At 33.0% G+C, this 20,629-nt stretch overlaps 1 protein-coding gene across 2 annotated transcripts in view; it reads right to left on the bottom strand.

The window, feature by feature from the left end:
* Positions 1-20,629, bottom strand: part of LOC148280336 (uncharacterized) — a 131,082-nt gene that overhangs the window by 94,339 nt on the left and 16,114 nt on the right. Inside the window, exon 1 of one of the 2 annotated variants that reach the window (XM_088228559.1) lies at positions 10,568-11,209. The exons of the other annotated variant lie outside the window; for it this stretch is intronic. The gene's annotated coding sequence lies outside the window, so the exon portion shown is untranslated. Of the gene's footprint in view, positions 1-10,567; positions 11,210-20,629 lie in introns of those variants that run through there. 2 annotated transcript variants of the gene reach the window in all.

Consider the following 20,629-nt stretch of genomic DNA (forward strand, 5'->3'; position numbering starts at 1 on the left):
TGCCGCAACAAATCGGTTTCTTAGAACAGGCATTTGCCCATATAGGAACCGATTGCAACATTAGGCGTATTAATATTTCTGGCTTGCCGACCCTTCATATACTGAGCCTACTCCTAGTACTAGCAGAATTTTGCCAGAGTGTTTTTTGTGCCATTTTGTAACATTGTATGTATAAACTAATAAATAAAATAAATAAATAAATAAACTAATATAGATATTTATATACGAAATTGTGTATATTTTTATGAAAATTCAAAGTATCTTCGTCGGTAACTGGTAATTGAACATGTTTAGAAAAAAATATTATAAACATAACCTATTTTTCATGCAAAAAACATAAATTTACTTCGTAGCTAAAATTGAAGATAAATTTTAACTTCCCATCAGAATAAGTACCCTGAAGCTCAATCACAAATAACTATCGACGTGCTTAAAAACATGCTAAGCATTTAAGCGACCACAATTAACAATAATGAACATGCTTAAGTTATCGGAGTCATAAGTCAACGCGTGTGTAACCTTCAAGTCAACGCTCGTGTCAGTTTGTTTTTTGTTTTCCTCGTAAATAAATACATTTTACTGGCGAAAAATCGGCATTTACTATAAAAAAATAATGCAAAATAGTAAGGAGTATCATAAGTTAATAACAAAAAATGAAAATGAAATTACAATTACTAAGGCGACTAATTTTCTTGACATTTGGCTCGTCAACTGCCGGCTAAATGCAATAAATAGCATGATAAATATAAATAAATAAATAAAAATAGCAGTTTTAGAATATTTTCCATGTTTACACCGGTGAAATTTAAATATGTAATTGCGTAGCGGGATTATACGTCGCGAAACGTAAATATTTTGTTAGGTGTTCACGGATGTTGCATTGTGATCGCGAACACGATACACAACCATGGTGAGAAATTGTTATCACGTCGCTTATTAGCACGTCGATAGTTATTTGTGATTGAGCTACTGGAAATGAAAAGGTTACCAAGCGACATATATCAACTTTACAGAAGAGCCGATTAAAGTTTTTTTGTTTTTTTTTAATTAATGAAAAAATCTCATACATACATGTTATTTTCGCGTGATTCTTATGGTTCGAACCTCGGATGTCTTGATCCAATTGAATGTTTAAACTACCTATTTAAATATGATCACTATTGACTAAAATATAGTTGAACCTTACCTAAAATAATCATGTGTCAGTTGTTTTTATGCGTTCTTATTATTTACGTCATTTTTAAAGTGATTTAAATAATTATGTAAAATTTTATATTCATTCCTAACAAAGCTAACAATGAAACCATTTGTATGTTCGAGTATGTATATCAAATGATAAATAGCTACAGGTTAATCGGTCTAACGTTATCAATCATATAATATGTAAGCAGTTATCAACACGGTAAAGTGTATCCAGTTCCTTATCAATGTATGTTGTATGTATGTCACGTGTCGCCAAACATAAATAATGTTACGTAGGTATTTTATGCTTCGTGTGTTGATGATTTAAATTGAAAAAACAGTTAGCCAGAGAAAAATAATGCCTAATGCTAAGAACACAATGCGCAAACATGATAAATTATCGTTCATGTTTAAGTATGTTTGCAAATAGCATAATTTTTATCGGCAAATAAAAAATGCGCACTTTTTTATTATTTATTAATTAATGAACAATCCAATACCTGTACTATCGTAAAGGTTATTTATTATAAGTCGGCCTCGAGATAAAGTTTGTTGATCTGAACATAATACTGTTCAATGTCACACACTGTATGACAACGACAGTAGAAAACGGCTTGAAAATAAATAATTGTCAAATTTTTGCTCGGCACGGGTCATCTTAATGAGCGAATATTCATTATTCATATTTATCATATAAATAAAAGACGAGTGATACTTTAATCCACGAATTTGGAATATCCAGTGACCGGTTTCATCGCTTTCGCGACATCCTTGAGACTGGTATCTTTATTAAGGAGATCGATGTATTTATACAAAACACAGGTCAGGATAGATAATTCAAAGTTATATGAGTATCACTCGTCTTTTATTTATATAATAAATTACAATGAACTTCCATCAAGAATTTTCACTTACAAACTTAAATGTTTTAGATAACATTATTCGTGTTTTTTTTTTTGCATGCTTCTATGCTTGAGATGGACAAAAATGTTTACCTTAAAAGAGCTGAACGTAGATGACAGACTATCCTGTTAAATTTTCATACGAATTATGATTTTTTTTTTCTTTTTTCTGATTGTTTTATAATTTGTAATGTTGGGTAATGCACCACCCGAATTTATCGAACTGGAATAAAAAATGCTACTACTATTTTTTTAAATATAAAATGAACCAGTGACGTTTAAAGTATGTAGCTCTTTTTTATTGAATTATTTTTTTCCGTACATTTTCAGGAAACTGCCTTACAATTAAATGCTCCAATTTTTACCGCGCGCAAGAAAACATTTATTGTATCGGATTTCCCGTAGGGCTGAAGTTCCTCGTTGTGCTTTTTTAAAAATAAATCATTTTAATATTATAATTACCACATTTTTATATGTATAAACTTAAATTATATGTATAAAATACACATAAATTCACTCTTTTGTTGTACCACAATTTAATATGTACGATTTTTACTTAGAAACTTCGCTGGTCTGTCTTTAAACCGTATCTTTTTTTATGTTATAATATCATTGTTGACTGTTTGTTTCTGTAAAATAAATATGTATTTATATAATATGTAATATACTTTCTTTACTAACTTTGTATAATCTGTTGATTCTGAGTTTATACGCTTTATCTGTTTGTTTACTATAAATATATATGTAGAACTGTTGGTTTCCCAAATAAAATAATACATTATCTTATTGATACGAATCATGGAAATAAGGGTGAGAATAAGTAACACAACTACATTTTAAATAACAATATTTTCTTAATATCGGTACCTCAGAGGCAGACGGATGCAAATCCAAACGTGAAATGTTCAACAATAGCCTAAAGAATTTGCTTTATCTAAGTGATTTCTAATAATTCAGAACGTTAATTTGTATTTTCAGTATCTTAATACATTGGTTCTTTCATTGTAAGACTTACATTTCTTCAAGATCAATGGACATGATCATAAACTGGATACGAAAATCGAGATGTCATTTCATCAAATTCTGGATTTGCATCCGTCTGCCTCTGAGGTACAGATATAATGGATATATTTAATAAGTAAATGTAGTTACATAGTTACATAAAATGATATAATCTTTTTATTTTATTACAATCTATTTTTATACGAGTATATTTAGTTAATCTTAAAATTATAACTTTCCAAAAAAGAAACTTTATCTTGTGCTTGGAGAGTGGCTTACACTGTTATAGTTATTAAGTCGTTTAAAGTTATATAATTTCAAATTTACATGAGATACAAACAAATAAGTTATTAGATAATAATTAATATATGTATTTGACAGTATTATACGAGTGCTTATGTGCAATTATTTTTCATTTAAAATAATTTCCATCTGAACTTAAGTTTCTTAGTATAATTTCCCCACACACTACCCGGCTCGTTTTACAAAACGTGTAATGAAGTATTGTTCCCACTAGAGCTCACACATCCTTACTCAGGTTATAATATCACTTTCACACCTACGCAACCCCAAAACAAAATAAACATTATTTACTCATGAATGGTGATAGTAATCACATTGTTTAGTCTGATGCACAAACTTGAGCTCAGACTTTCGAGATTCAGCGCGGATCGGATTTCGTAATTCGACCTTCTCTGCGGGCAGGTAATGATGGCATAATAATTTGCAATTAGCATTGTAAATTTATAAATTACGATAGCATTCATTTTAATTATGGCGACCCTCGTGGTATATTGGTAAAGGCGCTTACCTCACGCGCGAAAGTTCTGTATTTAACTCCCTGTGAAACCACAATCTTTGAATGCTATTCTGATAGATATTTCGCCAGAGATAGAGAACCTCTTTTTTCATAGTCTTTATTCAAGAAAATGCACGTATAATCAAAATATTATTTTACATAGTAAAATATAACATATTAAACACATCTGTCGCGATAAAATAATAGTTTGTCTTCGGGTACTCGGACATTAGAATTAATTAAAATAAAATAATACAGACATAATATTGAATACATATATAATAATAAAAAAGTACATGTACACGTATATATTATCGTTTTGAAGCATAAAAAATAAGATTAATGTTTTTAAAAACGTCAACTAAAAAGAGGTAATATAGTTTGAAATAATTAAAAAGTATAAAAAAGAGACAATCAAATAAAAAATAAGTTTTCGTTTTATGATTATTTGACGAAAATAGTAAGAGCACATAAATACAACTATTAAATCTATGAAAATATTAAAGCTGAAAGTATTTAGATTGAGATCTAAAAATACATTTTAAAAATACGGCACATTTATTACATATAGAACGGCTCTTCTTCTTTATTTTATTGGTAATAGTTCTAAGTAACTATTTGTTACTTTTGTTAAAAATTTGTTTTAAACTTCTTTATTAGTGTTTTTTTTTTCTTTTTTCGTTTCTTTTCTTTCTTAATTAATTTATAAGTAAAAAATATTTCCCTTTATCATTTTTTTTACATCATTGTATATTTTTCTACATAAACATATACTATTTACCTAAATATTAGTTTTCAATAATAATACATATATATATATATATTTTTTTTTAATGTTTAAAATTGTCTTCTTTGTTATTTTTTTAACTGGTTCAAAGTATTTCTAATACCAAATTATCTTTTTTTATCGATAATTCTACAACTCGTAATATTTTATTCTTTTATAAAGTTTATATTTCTTAGACTTTCTAAATTAATAATTTTGTTTTAAATGCTCTGTATTACTTAAATTAAGCTTACATGTATGTATATTTAATTGTATTTGTAACTAATATGTAAAAGGCACTAAGTGCCGTTTATTTCAATAAAATAAAAATAAAAAATGTCCTCTCAACGTCAAACGATTAGATGCCGCGAACTGTAAAACTAGCTGTAATTTCCAAATCCTTATTACTATCGGTCACTGTGAAGTACTGGTTATTGCCCTGACGAAGAGACGGGTACGTCTCGAAACCGGTAAATAGAGAAGTCGTTAAGTGGATATATACAAATAATTCATATTATCATCACCATTCCCTTTCTGCACCTAATGGTGCATAGGACACTGATTGGTACGCCAATCGCAGCGTATCTTGATCATTTTTTGTCGCATGAAGGCAAGATGATCGGTCTAAAGCTTCATGTGTCTCTCGAGGGACTACGAAATATTCTAGTGTAAAAACACATTTTTTAAATAAATATTTCATGTCAACAATGTCGGGAATCGAGCCCGAGACCTCTTGCATGGAAGGCAAGCAAACGCACTGATTACTACCCACTAAGATTTATTGAAACTTTGAGGCTTTAAATATTTAAAATATACTCATTTTAGCTTTGCGTAGCAATAGCATTTCACGTGCTGTATAAACTCGGCATGCTAACATGAAACAATTAGCAACAAAGTGTCATCGCTAATGGCTGTAGTAGTGGAGCAAGGTGACGTAAGATATGTTTGGTCGTGTGCAAGGCTCAGTGGCTCAGTGCAAACTATATCGATACTAAAACAGCCGATATATTATGAGTAAATACGATAGTCGACTGCCTGTATGTGTATCTCATCACCTTATATATTAGTAAGTGTCTACTCGTTTGTAATCTCAGCAGTCTCTATGCGGAAGGTGACGAGGCCGAACGAGCCTTCGGTCTACGGGTTAGATGTATTGTTATGTAGATCGATTTTGAGTTAAAAAAACCTCAGTGAACGAAGATACTGTTTTGTCAAAAACACTTATTTATAACATCTTGGCTTAAAAATCATTTTTGATCGAAACGAAATCACCATTGATGATGAAAAAATCATTTGATGCTGAAAAGGTTTTTTTTGTTTCCATCAAAGTTTGTTTGCCTATAATTGTGGTAATGTAGTTAAGATTGAAAAAAACGGTAAAACAGTTTTAATTGAATGCTGTTTTACTGGCGCTTTATTTCATGCGAAAAAATGAAATTATACATATCCTATAGGATACATTGCGAAGAAAAGGGTTTTTTATATTAACTTATTTCAACAGAGAGGGAAAATGTTTTGAGAAGGGAATATGGCTGGTTTAAGTGGCTACTTTACACACTGTGTAACATTCACCACTCTGCCCACGTTTGAACATCCACATTTCCTCAACTCTTCCATCTGTTGACTTTTGTGAAGTAAAAGAGACGTGGGTGAGATTTATCCGGCTGAACCAAATCACCTACTAGGCGACGCCTGAAAATAATTTTCCTCTTTTTTCAGCTCTTTTCCTTCACAAAAGTCAACAGATGGAAGAGTTGAGGAAATGTGGATGTTCAAACATGGGCAGAATGAAGAATGTTACACAGTGTGTAAAGTGGCCACTTAAACCAGCCAATGACCGGTCATAAGCCTTGTAAATGTCTAGACTTCCATATTCCCTTCTCAAAAATATTTTTCCTCTCTGTTGAAATACATTTAAATATGAATAACTCCCTAGGGAGGAAATCCAGCCAGTCTGCAAGCATTTGGACATACTCAAACATTGTTGAAGGTTACATATATCCTATAGCAGTCGTCCCCAACCCACCGGCCGCGGCCCGGTACTGGTCGTGGACCAAATGGTACTGGGCCGCGCGAGGCCCTGCTTATAAATCAAAATTACCTGTCAAAAATCGAACATATCTATAAAATTTATCATAGTAATGTAATGACTGAAAATTAATCTCTTTTGCCATTTCCAACATCCCATCTATGTGAAACGGGGTTTTCAACCAAACAAAACAAAGAAATAAACTGGACATAAGCGAGACACTTCAGGGGTCACAATCTCCTATTACCCCCAGATGGAACCATCTCGTTTCAATGAAGCGAGCTCGGGGTTCTCATTTATTTAGCATTAAATCAAATCACATAAAACTTCAACATCAAAACTTTAAAAAAAAAAGATAAATAACTTTCAAGTTAATATATCCGCAAGATATCAGAATAACATTAAAATTCCGATATTGAACCCTGACCATTCTCAAAATTATTTTCTCTATCTTGAAAAAAAATACTTCCAACCTTCCGTTGAACCTAAAAAATATAAAAAATACTTATGCATCCAAAAGAAAATTAAAAAATATCTGAAACTCATAAACCTTCATTGTTAATGATATATTTTTTCTTAATTTTTCTCACAAACTTTGTGCTTTCTCTTCTATTATTTGTCACTATAACTTTTTTTTTTTAAGACATTTATAAGAATCAATTATACCATAAATATATTTCATAAAGTCCAATTAGAGGCTTCCACATAATATTGTTATTGTAAATGTTGTCACATAAAAATTATACACACCATAAAATAACTAATCATACAAAACTTATAATATTACAAAAAATGTAAATGTAATACATATTATTCAAAATATATCTACTTTTGAATATTGGTCACACAGTTGCACATTATAATATATAATACAAATATAGTTGACCATACAGTGTACATTTATAATGTGCCTACATACAGAACTGCACATAACCTGCATAATATAGGCTGCGGATTCAAAGCGCAACATCATAACTTGAATTATTTTTGGAAATTTCACTTTTAAAGGAAGTTAAAGATATGTTATTAATATCAATACAATTTAATTTCTGATTACACATATTGCAGGTTCTATTTACAAATGAATTTTGAAAAGATTTAGTGGAACAATTAGAAATTTTAAAAAGAGATTAGTTTCTGGTCTGCGTTACTGGGACTCTTATGTACCACAGTTGTAAATTTTATTATTATACATTGTTATTAATTATTTTTTATAATTCATTCATCCCCCCCTTACATTTTTTTACATTTACAACTTTCAATGTCCCTTTCGCTGTCGCTCTAAAACCACCCCTCACCGTCTACAAGGTAGGGACAAAACAATAAAATAAATCCTTCACCCATTTCAAACCCCCTTATGTCGACAGTGATAGGAAACGTCAGTTACTACTCTCTGGAGCACCAGAACGCCCCCAGGTGACACTCCAGGCCGGTCACCGGCAGCGCTCCCAAAAGCAGCAGACTTACCCAAAGACTACCGGTTGCAAACCAACTTTTGCCACCACTCATACCTACTCAAACTGTAATTATTGAAGAATTTTACCTCATCGAGCGAAAGCAATAAAGGAGACGTATATTCGGCGCTCAGGGAAGTCCTCAGCAAAAGATGTCCACTGACAGGGCACCCGCAATCAAAAACCTCAGGCCCACAAAATGCCACAAAAGTCGACAGACTGAAGAATTGAGGAAATGTGGATGTTTAAACATGGGCAGAATGGTGAACGTTACACGGTGTGTAAAGTGGCCACTTAAACCAGCCAACGAAAGGTCACAAGCGCTGTAAATGTCTAGAATTCCATATCACCTTTTCAAAAATGTTTTCCCTCTCTGTTGGAACAAATTTGGTTTAATCGACAATATTTTGAGTGTGTCCAAATGTTTGCGAACAAGAACTCCCTAGGAGGTTAAATCCAATCCTTGTCGACAAATTTAGTTGATAATGTACAAATTCTAAATGAGTGATTGTAAAGTTCAATTCGTTTTTCCAATAGTAGGATGTTATTGAGGTTAAATTTCCGGTTTTAGTTCACAAGTTGACGGGCTCGAATGGAGAGTTAAGTAACGGTAATAATTAAACTTTCAAGTCTGAATAGTGAAAACTGGGTCGTTTACCCACCACCCACTACCCACTATCCACATGGTCACCCGGTATCTACACCCCCATCTCAACTACGAGGTATTACAAAACACCGCAATATTTTTTTTTTTTAAAGTTCTATCAATAAAATGTATGGTCTATTTACTTATTTATTTATTATCCAGGCAATGCCTGAAAACAATTTTTTAATTTTTTATTTCTTCCGATACCGGTCAGTTAAATCAACGATGTTTGAGTATGTCTAAATGTTTGTAGACAGGTTGAATTTTACTCCCTAGGGAAGTTATTTAGATCTAAATTTGTTAGCACAGAGGGGTAAACATTTTTGAGAAATTATATTCTAATCAGTAGAAAAAGAAGTTACGAGCGTAATTGTTTCATTCATCATCTAACATTCGGCGAGAATGCATATACTAAAAAACTGTGAGGATGTTATTATTTTGTATTGAAAAATAGTTTGCGCTTGAATGTTTACAAAGAACATTGGATTATTTCCTTTTAAGCAGAGTTTGCCATTTACAAAAATAATTCTAAATTTGAATATTAACTATTTTAAGTTATGAAATTCAATCATAAACAAGTACCTAGGATATTTCTTACAAATGTAAAGTTAAATAATATTGTTTACGTTAGTCCGAACGGTTGTTTCGCGCTTTCACGATACAATCAGGCGTTTTGGTTTCGAATTAAATGCCAAGCTCACGTTAAAATCCGGCTGGCGGTTAAAAAACGACTAAAACGCGTGGCCAATGGCCAAAATGGCGATGACTGATCGTTTGGGCATGAGTTGAGTGTCACAAGTATAGAGGGCTTAAGGTGCATTATGTGTATCATTAGGCCAATGGTTTTATTTAAGAAAATCGAACATGTTTCTATGGTTACGTAAAAGCATTACGAAGCAAAGTTGTGTAAGTATACTTAATAATTAACATATTACAACAGAGATGAAGAACATTTAAGAGAAGGTAATATAGAGAAGTCTAAGTATCTACAGGGCTTATGACTTGTCAATGGCTGGTTTAAGTGACCACTTTACACAATGTGTAACATTCACCATTCTGCCCATATTTGAACATCTATATTCATTCAATTCTTTATATGAAGTAAAGGAGCTGAAACCTTTATTTATGCTGGTGAGATTCATCTAATTGAATTATTTCACCTACATACTATACTTAATAATGTTTTATCTGAAGAGAAAACGCAGTCTGACTTTTCTGTATGAAAAAAATCGGCGTGTCCTTTTTTTAAATAAAAAATGCTTATTATTGGATCTAGAACCATCCAAAAACCCATAAAAGCGCACAGTATACAAATGTGATAACTATTTTTACAAAACGCTAAAAAAGGAACGGATAGGATCATTTCATTCCGATACTGTCTAAAAAATTTAACAAAATCGATTCAGGTTTGAGGTGCGGAAAACTGGGCAGCGAAACGTCGATTTTGTCTGTTTTAGGTAGGCATTACTCAGTTGGGCACCTTTTAAGGCAATACATGCAGTTGCCTTTTTCGCACAGTACGGGGAGGCATCTGCAAGACAGTGAAAACAATGTTCAAATACCTATTTATCAAAATTCACAATTTATGTAATCCGAAAAACAAAAATGATAATGTATCCGTAAGTATCTAATTATAACTAAATGCAATAATTGATATCAAACGTTCGATTGTGTTCGTTTTTATATGCATACGAGTATGTACTCAAACCTAGCAATTCAGCTCGTACTAAATAAATTAAAAAATATCCAATAGAAATTTATTTTACATAATACATGTTATCAAGTACCTTTATTATGCAAGTCCTTGTAAAGTTATCCAGTTATGAGTTTGTATCCATAAGTATTCCGATAAAAATACAGCAAAAACATCACAAGCACAAAACTCCAAGATATCTTGGTTAAATTTTCACAACCTTTAACTGAAATCACAATAATAGCTTCCAAGAACAATTCACTTGGTAACTTTTTCTTGAATTCGAAAACTTTTTGCGGGGCGATAAACGGGAAATTGTTTAATTTTCCTATTCGCGAAACGAAATTACCAAATTAAAGATTGAAAAACGTGAAATAGCGAAGCCATTCTTAATTTTCCCGATGTAACCGCTCGTTTATTATTTAAATCACATTTTTAATCTATTTAAAACTAAGCAGTCCCGAACTTGATAAATATTTATGTCAGATTAACATAGTGCGCTGTTGAATCTAGCATTCGCAGTAAATTAAATAGACATTACTTCACATTTCACAGCGGATTAAAGCTGAAATAATACTCGAGTAACTGTTCACACGAAACTAGTTTGTTTCTTTCACAAGATGGCGCGTCGTTTTTCGCAACATTCAAACTTCGACCGTTTCAAGTGGAACGGCGACTTCGCGGCTGGAGACTCTCCGCGGCGCCGACTGCGCTCGGATGCGATCGCGGCAACACTGAACACTGGCAACGAGCAACAAAGTTTAGTTGGTCATGCCTTGACCCAGTTTCGGGCCAGATAGCAACCGGCGAGCTTATTCCGGCGGCGACCGAGCGTCGGAAAACGGCGAGACTCCGATCGGAGCGAGTGGAAAGTGGACGGGAAAATACCAACGGGCCGACGGAATGGGACACCGGTTGGCTTTTTTATCTCCCACCTTGCGTATCTGTACGCCTATAGGCTGTAGGACTATAGGTGTCGCCGCCGGTGCGCGGCGAACATTCCGTATTCAAAATCAAAAGTTGGAAGTTCGGAAGAGAGAGTTATTTGGAGGGAAATCCGCGGCGTAAACCGGCTCCAGTGGAAAATAACTTACTTCGTTTTGAGGTTTGGTTTCTCCGCACCACACATTATAACTGTTCAATAAATGATACTACTTTTAAATTACAGATTCTTCTCTATTCCGTTTTGATCGCTTACTAACCGAACTGATTTTTGCGCAGATAATGAATACTTTTGTATATTTTGTGACGTCCGAAGGGGCGATATTTCTAGGTGGCCGAGATCCTAATCAACCGAGGCCCGGAGGGACTGTGACATTTATTTATTTGTTGCATGAAGAAACATTTATACAAGAACATACATACATATACATAAGGCTACATGAGAAGGAGAGAGAATTGTTTACACACGTAAATGCTAGTAATCTTGTTTAAATTGAATACAATCAACACAAATATGCTAATGGTGTAATAACTTATATATAAGTTACTGATTAAAAATACTAAGTTACACCAATTAGCGCTTTCACCCTCTAATGGGCATCTTCAGACTGGTAAATATTATACAATATATGGATAATTTATATAAAACTATTATCTTAAGTGTAGGTATATTAAAAAAATAAGTTAAAAGAGATACAATACGTAATATTTCAATGAAACAGAGTGGGACAAATTATTGAAACATGTGTTGGCGGTGTACCGTGAGAGAGGATTCTATTATATAAAAATATTTATTGTTTTTATTGCAATGTACAGGGTCAAACTAAGTGGACTGATAACAGTGAGTTTTTTAATTCTATAGGCTGATTTATTAAAATTCCGTCGCTATATCATATTTATTTCTAAAATTTCTAATCTATCTAACTTTAAACCTTTATGTGGACCTTTAACAAGTAAGCTAGTTCAAATGAATTTTAAGCGTCGTTGTTCTTACATTTTTTTGTGTTTTATTTTTGTTTGCAATAGTGTTTATATAAGCGTTATAAACGTAAACTGTAATTGTTAAGAAGCACGTATTAAGTTTTCTGTAAATATTTTGTATGATTTTACGTATTATTTGTTTAATGTTTATGTACTAAAGAAATAAATAAATATTTCTTTATTCTTTCATAAAGGGGTTCTTCATATCTATGTAGATCGGATAAGTCATATCGAATCGGTGAAACATTGTCTGCTAAGAGCAGCATGGACGATCGGCCTCGAGAGGGGAGACTACACTTACAGAAAAATGGAGCCAATGTTAAAAATCTCAACTCTACAAAAACGTAGAAATAATATTGACTCAATATTAATGTTTAATTTACTGAATTGTTTGATTGACGTACCATCGTTACCGGAACAAGTGGCATTCGATGTTCCGATCCGCCGGTTGCGAAATAATTATGCGCTGTTCCTTGATCAGCACAGCACAAACTGTGCTTGCATACACCAATGACGCAATGTTAACTCGAGACAAGATCTGGCCTTTTGTTGTGTAAGTTTTTCTAGATTTAAACAATTACTAAGATAGACCAGATCTTGTCTCGAGGTAGTAATTATTATTTAATTTTTTGTCCTAGTTTTAATTTTCTTTAGCTGTATTTTATTTCAATTGTAGCTGTATATATTATAAAGAAATGTATTTACCATTGTTAAATAGACTTCATAAGTCCGTAAATAAATACACAAAATCTCTTAAAATATCTGTCAGTTTTAAAGCTGTACAATTCATTATTATAATATCTTGAACGCCATCCACTATTTCTTTTACGGCTCCGAAACGAATGAACACGGCTCGAAGCATCTTTCTCTGTAAACCTTTCACCTTTTTTTGAAAGGGTCTCCAAGCTCCGAGCACGCAAAGCCATTACCCAATCATGTTATTTAAAATAACAAAACTACTGTTCTACGTAAGCGTATCCATCACAGTTTCTAGCGGAGATTACGACACACTCGAATCTCGACATTTTTCTTGGGAAACAATTTTATAAGATGATTTCTGGAAGCATATTTTTGTAAAGCATCGGTTTGTCATGTTCATAATACTGGACACTCCGATAAGGATCTGATTCTACAGAGAGGAGTTAATACTTTTTTGGCTCAAAGGCAGCAATATAATATGGCCCGAGGATGTATAACCTTATCCCAGATTCGTGGAAATGTGGTGGAATTGCCAGGCTGAAGAAGGTGTTGACTGAATTTTTAATCCATATTGGTCGGAGGGAGTCAGAGAAATTTTTGTCGGATGTAGAAAGACGACAGCTGATTTCTTGTTTTACTAGTAATGACTTAGGACTTAGGATATAGAGATTTTGGTATTATTTATGTTTTCACCGAATATTTATTCTTTACTTTTATGACTGAAAAAGCACACATTTTATTTATTTTTATTTTTTTTATTTTTATTTTTGCACCACAACAGGCCAGGAGGCCCAATTACATAATAATAAAACTGTAATTACTTTGAAATATTATTATAAAATACATAATTTACCGCCTAAGAACGGGGAAGCTATCCCTAGTTAGGCAATTTAGATGAATCACCAGCAAAAATAAAAAAAATGTATGTTTACTTTTACTACTTAATTAATTTGTTGTATAAATTATTCATTGTAAATTGCTTTAATAAATATGTAATAATAAAGATTACAAGCCAAATAAGAGATCAATTTATCGGTATGTTCCACGTTTCAAATAACTACATATCGACTGTTCTACGCACCCAAAAGCCGTATAAATGAAAATCAGAATTCACCCGTTTCTTTACATTTTTTTACAAAAGCTACAGAAATATTTATCTCACGAACAGAATGTCAACTCAATATGCCTTAACAACAAATAACGCTGGATAAACTTATCCGTGACCGACTCGCAGCCCTCATCCAGTAACGCTGTCGCCGGGGGGGAGCTATATGGGCACTGGCAACACTCAACACTCGCACCACCGAGTGCCAGGCCTACCAACGCAGCACGTCACCAACAACTGAAAAACTAAATTCAGACTCTTCGCCCGGCAATGATTTCGGTTGCTTTGACACGACGTTGTTAACAACTTTCAACATTCAACGTAAATTCAATTCAATCGCGGTTAGGTTCAGCCAGTATGGTCGGCATTTATTTATTGTGTTTTTCCTTTGTAGTCAATTAAGTTAATAATAAAACTCCAGACAAATATGTTAGTAAAATATTGTTATTCGATACACGCAACCATCTCTACTCTCATCCAGTCTACCACCGAGAGGATTAAGCATTCGAAATGTGGTGATACAGAAGAATCCTCGAAGTATAATGAGACAAAATTAATACTGCCTCCTCCGCTGTGGAGTAGCTCCATAAGAAGTTACGATTATGCCATTTATCGTTAAATGATATCAGTAGTAATCTATGTACAGTTATCAGTAGATTAAAATATTTACAGAAGATAATAAAACGGCACAAAATTTAATTGACATTCACAAACAACTTTTGTTGCTCTTTCTTTACTCGCATCAATAAAGTCAAAACTGGTATCCATCAACCCATGGGTCGGCAACCTTTTGTTGCAAGAGGGCCAAATATTTTATGTGGGGATCAGTGCGGGCCGGGCCGTACTCGGGCCATATGTTATAACAGTCTACCTAGCAGGTTTGTGTACGAATATTTTTGTTTTAAAAATAAAACGCTCGTTATATGTTTATTCACCATTTAATGTAGTTAATAAAAACTAAATCGAATGTGGAGAGGTTTTCGAAAATCTCAATTTTGAAAGGATCTTTTTGGAATCACCAAACCAATTTAGTTTAAAGTTGTTATAACGATTTTTTTTAAATACGACTTGTTATCAGTCCAGGAAATGTTTTTTTTAATCGATAAGCATGCAACTTGGTTGCGTATGATATCGTCCGTCGCGTGCGTTGCGGCAAAAACCTTGCAGGCCGCACCAAGACGCCGCGAGGGGCGCATGCGGCCCGCGGGCCGCTGGTTGCCACTAACCCACGTATTTCGCCCACCCCACTTTGAGAATAAAAAATTCTCTGGAGCCCCAATTTTTTTTCAACATATTATCTGTAGTGCACCTTAACTCTTTTCTTAGCATTGTATCCTATAGGATACATATGATCTTATTTTATCTCATGAACTAAAACACAAGTAAAACAGCATTTAGTTGAAATTAATTTAATGTTAAATATGGCCGAAACCGTTAGGAAGACCCTCGGTTACGATCGAAAATATATATATTTTATTTTTTCTTTCTTATGTTATACAAAAATATTATAACTGTCCATAATTTATAATAGGAGCAAAAATTCATTAACATTTACTTGTATACCCACGAACAGGCCATGCCTTTGTGGGATTTTTTGTTTACTATTTTTCTATTATTATGTTTATTGTAAAAAAACAAAAATAAATAAATTTTAAAAATTAAAAAAAAAAAAAGTTTTCGCGTAAGAGTAGGGAGTGATTTCACTGCACTGTAATAATTTAATGTCCCTAGACTAGTACCTGAAACGTAAGACTTACCACCTTACCTTCATGTAACGGACACCTCATTCAAATATTTATTTATATTTAATTTGACCAAAACTTTGCGAGTAAAGAGATTTTTATTTTGATTGGCCTTTTATTCTTCTTTCTACATAATTACCAAAAACAGTATTGAATTATTTATATACGTTTTTGGTTGTATTTTGAATTTAACGTGAGAGTATTAAAAACAGTTTAAATAGTATTTACAGTTGACTCTCTAAATTATCCTCCCCGGGATGAGGTATTTTTTCACACCTCGTCCACTCCTCAACATGGCCCTTCGAGCCGGATCTTAACCAGCGACCTATGGAATATATCTATATCTACTCTCTAAACCATCCTCCTCGGGACGAAGTATTTCTTTACACCTCGTCCATTCCTAAATATGGTCCTTACAGCCGTATCTGAACCAGCGATTTATGACTATACAGGTCACTCTCTAAATTATCCTCCACGGGACAAGGTATTTCTTTAAACCCGTCTACTCCTCAGCATGGTCCTTAAATCCGGATCTGAACCAAAGACCTATGACTATATAGGTCACTCTAAATTATCCTCCACGGGACGAGGTATTTCTTCACACCTCGTCCACTCCTTCACAAACTCTGTCCAAGACTTCCATTTTCCCTTCTCAAAAAGGTTTTCCCTCTCCGTTTCAATAAAATTTCACTTTTGTTTGTATTCACTGACTGATCCAAAACCCGATTGTTTCTGTCCAAATTGATTCGATGGATGCACACAACTAATGGGTAATTCAGTTCATTACAGTAATGCAAGTACTCGTAATGCTATATACCACAAACCTATGGCCCGCATGTGTCGGGAATATAATAAATACTGCCAAAATAACAAAATTGATATATTTCATGGTACACACGTGCAACTTATTTTTCATTGTATTGTATGCTCCTATAAGAATTGAAAAAAATAAATTTTTCAAAAACAACTAACGTAATTCTACATATTTCTATAATTGAAGATCCGCATGTGAAATTATATCGACGAATACCTTCAAATAGTATGTTTTCTAGTATGTATCTTTGTTGAATTACACAAAAAAAAATTACATTTACATTTACATTTTTTTTTTGCACCACAACAGGCCAGGAGGCCTAATTACAGTGGTGAATTACATCACAGAGCACCCAGGCTTGAGAAAAATCACATTTTAATTTTTGTGTTCTCACCGGGAATCGAACCCGGAACCTTCCGTGTGTGAGTCAAGCGTCTTGACCACTACACCACGGAGGCCGCCTCATATACTCCACATCGATAGTACATTAAAGTTGATTGCCCTCTTATCTTACATATAAATCAAATAATACAATGCCTTTTACTTATCGCTATCGAAGTACAAAATACACGCAATAATGCATTCGCTTATAATTCGTTTTTTTACCACGATCTTGTTTTTTTTTAAATGCGTATTATCGTCAGATGCGTGCTAACTTAGCGAATATGCAAATAGTCAGCGTTACATGATACCAAAAAAACGCTTAGCCTAACCAAGTTTTTGATAGATTATATCGAGGGTACAAATTCAAAGGAGCACTTGTACAGAAATTGAGTTTAAATAAATTCACTCAACCCTTTCGTCCCGAGTTTCCATTAAAATAAACACGAATTTAAAGATTTTTTTACTCTCATATCTACCAAAATTCAAAAGCGGCGAGTTTATTTTTTAAGAACTGGAACCCGTAAGTACCTACGTCTCTATTCTTTTTGTATACGTCGGTAATGAGCATTACACAGAAAAGTTTATTTTTAACAACTTTGACAGTTCGTCGCTTCATTTCGTTTTTGTCCAACAGACCAAAACACAAATCTGCAGAAATAGAGCTTGAGTTTTTTTACGAAATAGGCATAAATAATGACCGCAACTTAAGACGAAATTCGTTTGAAAAAACCACTTAAACATAAAAAAAAAATCATTTGAATTTTATAAATAAAGGCTTTTTTAGAACTTTAGTACACTTAATTCAATTGCAGGAGACTGCTGCGAGATATTGCATTGATTTGTATACTTTTAAGCGTGTTGTCCAGATGCCCTTTGAAATATATGTATGTTTAAGTAATAATATTTCATTTTTATTTTTGCTATTATTTAATTATGTACAGGCTTCCACTTTACATTATGTTATATACCAACTCAACACAGAGCCCTTGGCCTCATAGAGTTTGGGATACACTATTGTATTTTTTTGTAATGTGTATGTATTTGTATGAATAAATAAATAAATAAATTTCGTTAAAAATGGTATGTTGGACAAAAACTAACTAAAGCGACGAGTTGGCTTCTGGTTGGTTTATGAAATACTATATAAGGAAAGTTTTGAACGTATTTTGTGGACACCATGTGCTCCAACTAGGGAGCGGGCATGGAATGATGACGATGATGATAAAAAAAATCTCTTAAATATGTCTTAATACATCGCAATTTGTTGTAAAAGAGAGGGTTAACATTTTTGAGAATGGGATATGAAACTCTAGGCATTTACACGGCTTATGACCTGTCATTGGCTGGTTTAAGTGCCCACTTTACACACTGTGTAACATTCACCATTCTGCCTATGGTAAAATTGTTTTCAGGCGTTGCCTAGTAGGTAAAATGGTTCAGCCGGATGAATCTCAAAAGCTCTTTTACTTCACAAATGTCATCATACGGAAGAGTCGAGGAAATGTAGATGTTTAAACATAAGCAGAATCGTGAATGTTACACAGCGTGTAAAGTGACCACTAGGGTGTCGCAAAAAATCAATGTCGCTTTTTTTAACGCATGCACCTTTATTTTATTTGTTGTAGGTCAAAATAATAGTAAATAAAATTTTATGTAATTTAAACAATATAATATATTGTTTATATAATTTATATAATAATATGTAAAATACTAATAAATGTCTACATTTAATAAATTAGTGACTTATTTACGAAAGAAACGTATAATTAAAAACCATTCCATAATATTCCCAGTACAAATTTTCAGGCTAAACTTTGATCTCAAGTCGGCCAGTAGGCACGAGTTATCATTATCTTATCGCGATAATACGTTTTACTAAAGAAGAAAAAAAATAGAAAGTACGCGTCTTCGATTTCGCAAAAAAAAAATGTTCCTTAAACCAGCCAATGACAAGTCATAAGCCCTAGTCAAGGGGTCCATATGCCCTTCTCAAGAGTGTTTTCCCTCAGTCGCAACAAATAGAGATGTGAATAACTCCCTAGGGAGAAAATCCAGCCTGTCTACAAAACACTTGGACGTGCTCAAAACATTGCTAGCGATTAACACATCACTAATCCTGACATTTTATTAGTAAAATTGTGTGTCTATTTTCGTATCGGCACTTTACAAAATATTTTTAGCTTCGACCGCGCCCAGCGGATATTTATACTATATTCTTCTGGTGCGAGTTTCCTTATCTTTGGTGTCAATATTGAATGTCAAGGTCGGCATTACTATTCGTTTGCCCAAACTTCCAGCATAACAAATTCATTGGTCTATTTATATTTTTTTACTTATAAATATAATTCTGCGATAGTAGGGAAATATAAATGAGATCCGTGAAACACTGTCAAGTATTTTTTTGTACTTATTTGTGGCATATTTTTTTTTAATTCCCGCGAAAACGGTTCATTGCATTTGCCACGCCACAAATACGTTACGATTCGGTTAAATTATTTGTTTGTGAACGTTTAAATTTCAATAAGACGAACGTCACAATTGCCAAAACAAAACATGTAGCGTTTTCGTGGAGACGTATTTTAAAAATAATTTTATTTTTAAAGTTATAAATGAAAACATTTTTCCACCATATCCATATTGATTTTGAAAATAAAATTATTATTTCTAAATCCATTTTACATATTTTATCGGTTTTCGTAGTGTGTGATTTTTAAATATTTTCATCTGCGCACAGGCGGATGAAGTTGTGTGTGTGTGAAATAGAACCAGAAAACTCCACGAGGGGTTTCGACTCGATGGCTACTCTCCGGTAAAAATCCTGAAAAGGAAATCAGGTGGGAACACACAGACTGTATGCAATAAATTCCTAAATAAATATTCCAAGATCGCACATCGCATCTTTAGAACGAAAACGACTTACCTAAAAAAAAAAACATAAATGAGTTAAGATCATAAAACGACTTCAATGAAAATTATCCATCTTTCTGCATTTAAAAAATGCTCTTTGTTACTCGGAGAATTTAGGTTCAGTCAGTACGAAAGCGACGCAATTAGTGTTGTGTTTTTTTTGCTGTGTGAAGGAAGCAACGCAGACAAACATATTGTGACCGAAAGCCGGACGAGTCAATTTTATTCCGAAACAAATGGCAACTTTACTTTATTTTAAAATATTAAAACGACCTTTTTAGATTTGTGATTGTTTCGTTCCGACTTACCGATAATTTAGTGACTTATTTAAGTTTATGTCATTTCGTGAATAAATAAAAACGTGTGTTTGGTGACCTGATCTGACCTAATAAAAATTATGTCATTATCTTATTTATCAAAGTGCATTTGTTTGTTTGTTTTTTTCCACCTAATAATGACTCATTAAATAAATGTCTCGTTTAAACTTATGATAATTTATTTTTATTACGATTTTTTTTCATAGATTCATAGCTAAATGCCTTTGGTATAATTTTAAACACAAAATTTGGCGCTTACTTCGAA

This window comes from Micrasema longulum, unplaced genomic scaffold (genome assembly GCF_059751315.1).
Source record: "Micrasema longulum isolate JH-2025_06_02 unplaced genomic scaffold, ASM5975131v1 h1tg000594l, whole genome shotgun sequence".
Taxonomy (NCBI): Eukaryota; Metazoa; Arthropoda; class Insecta; order Trichoptera; family Brachycentridae; genus Micrasema; species Micrasema longulum.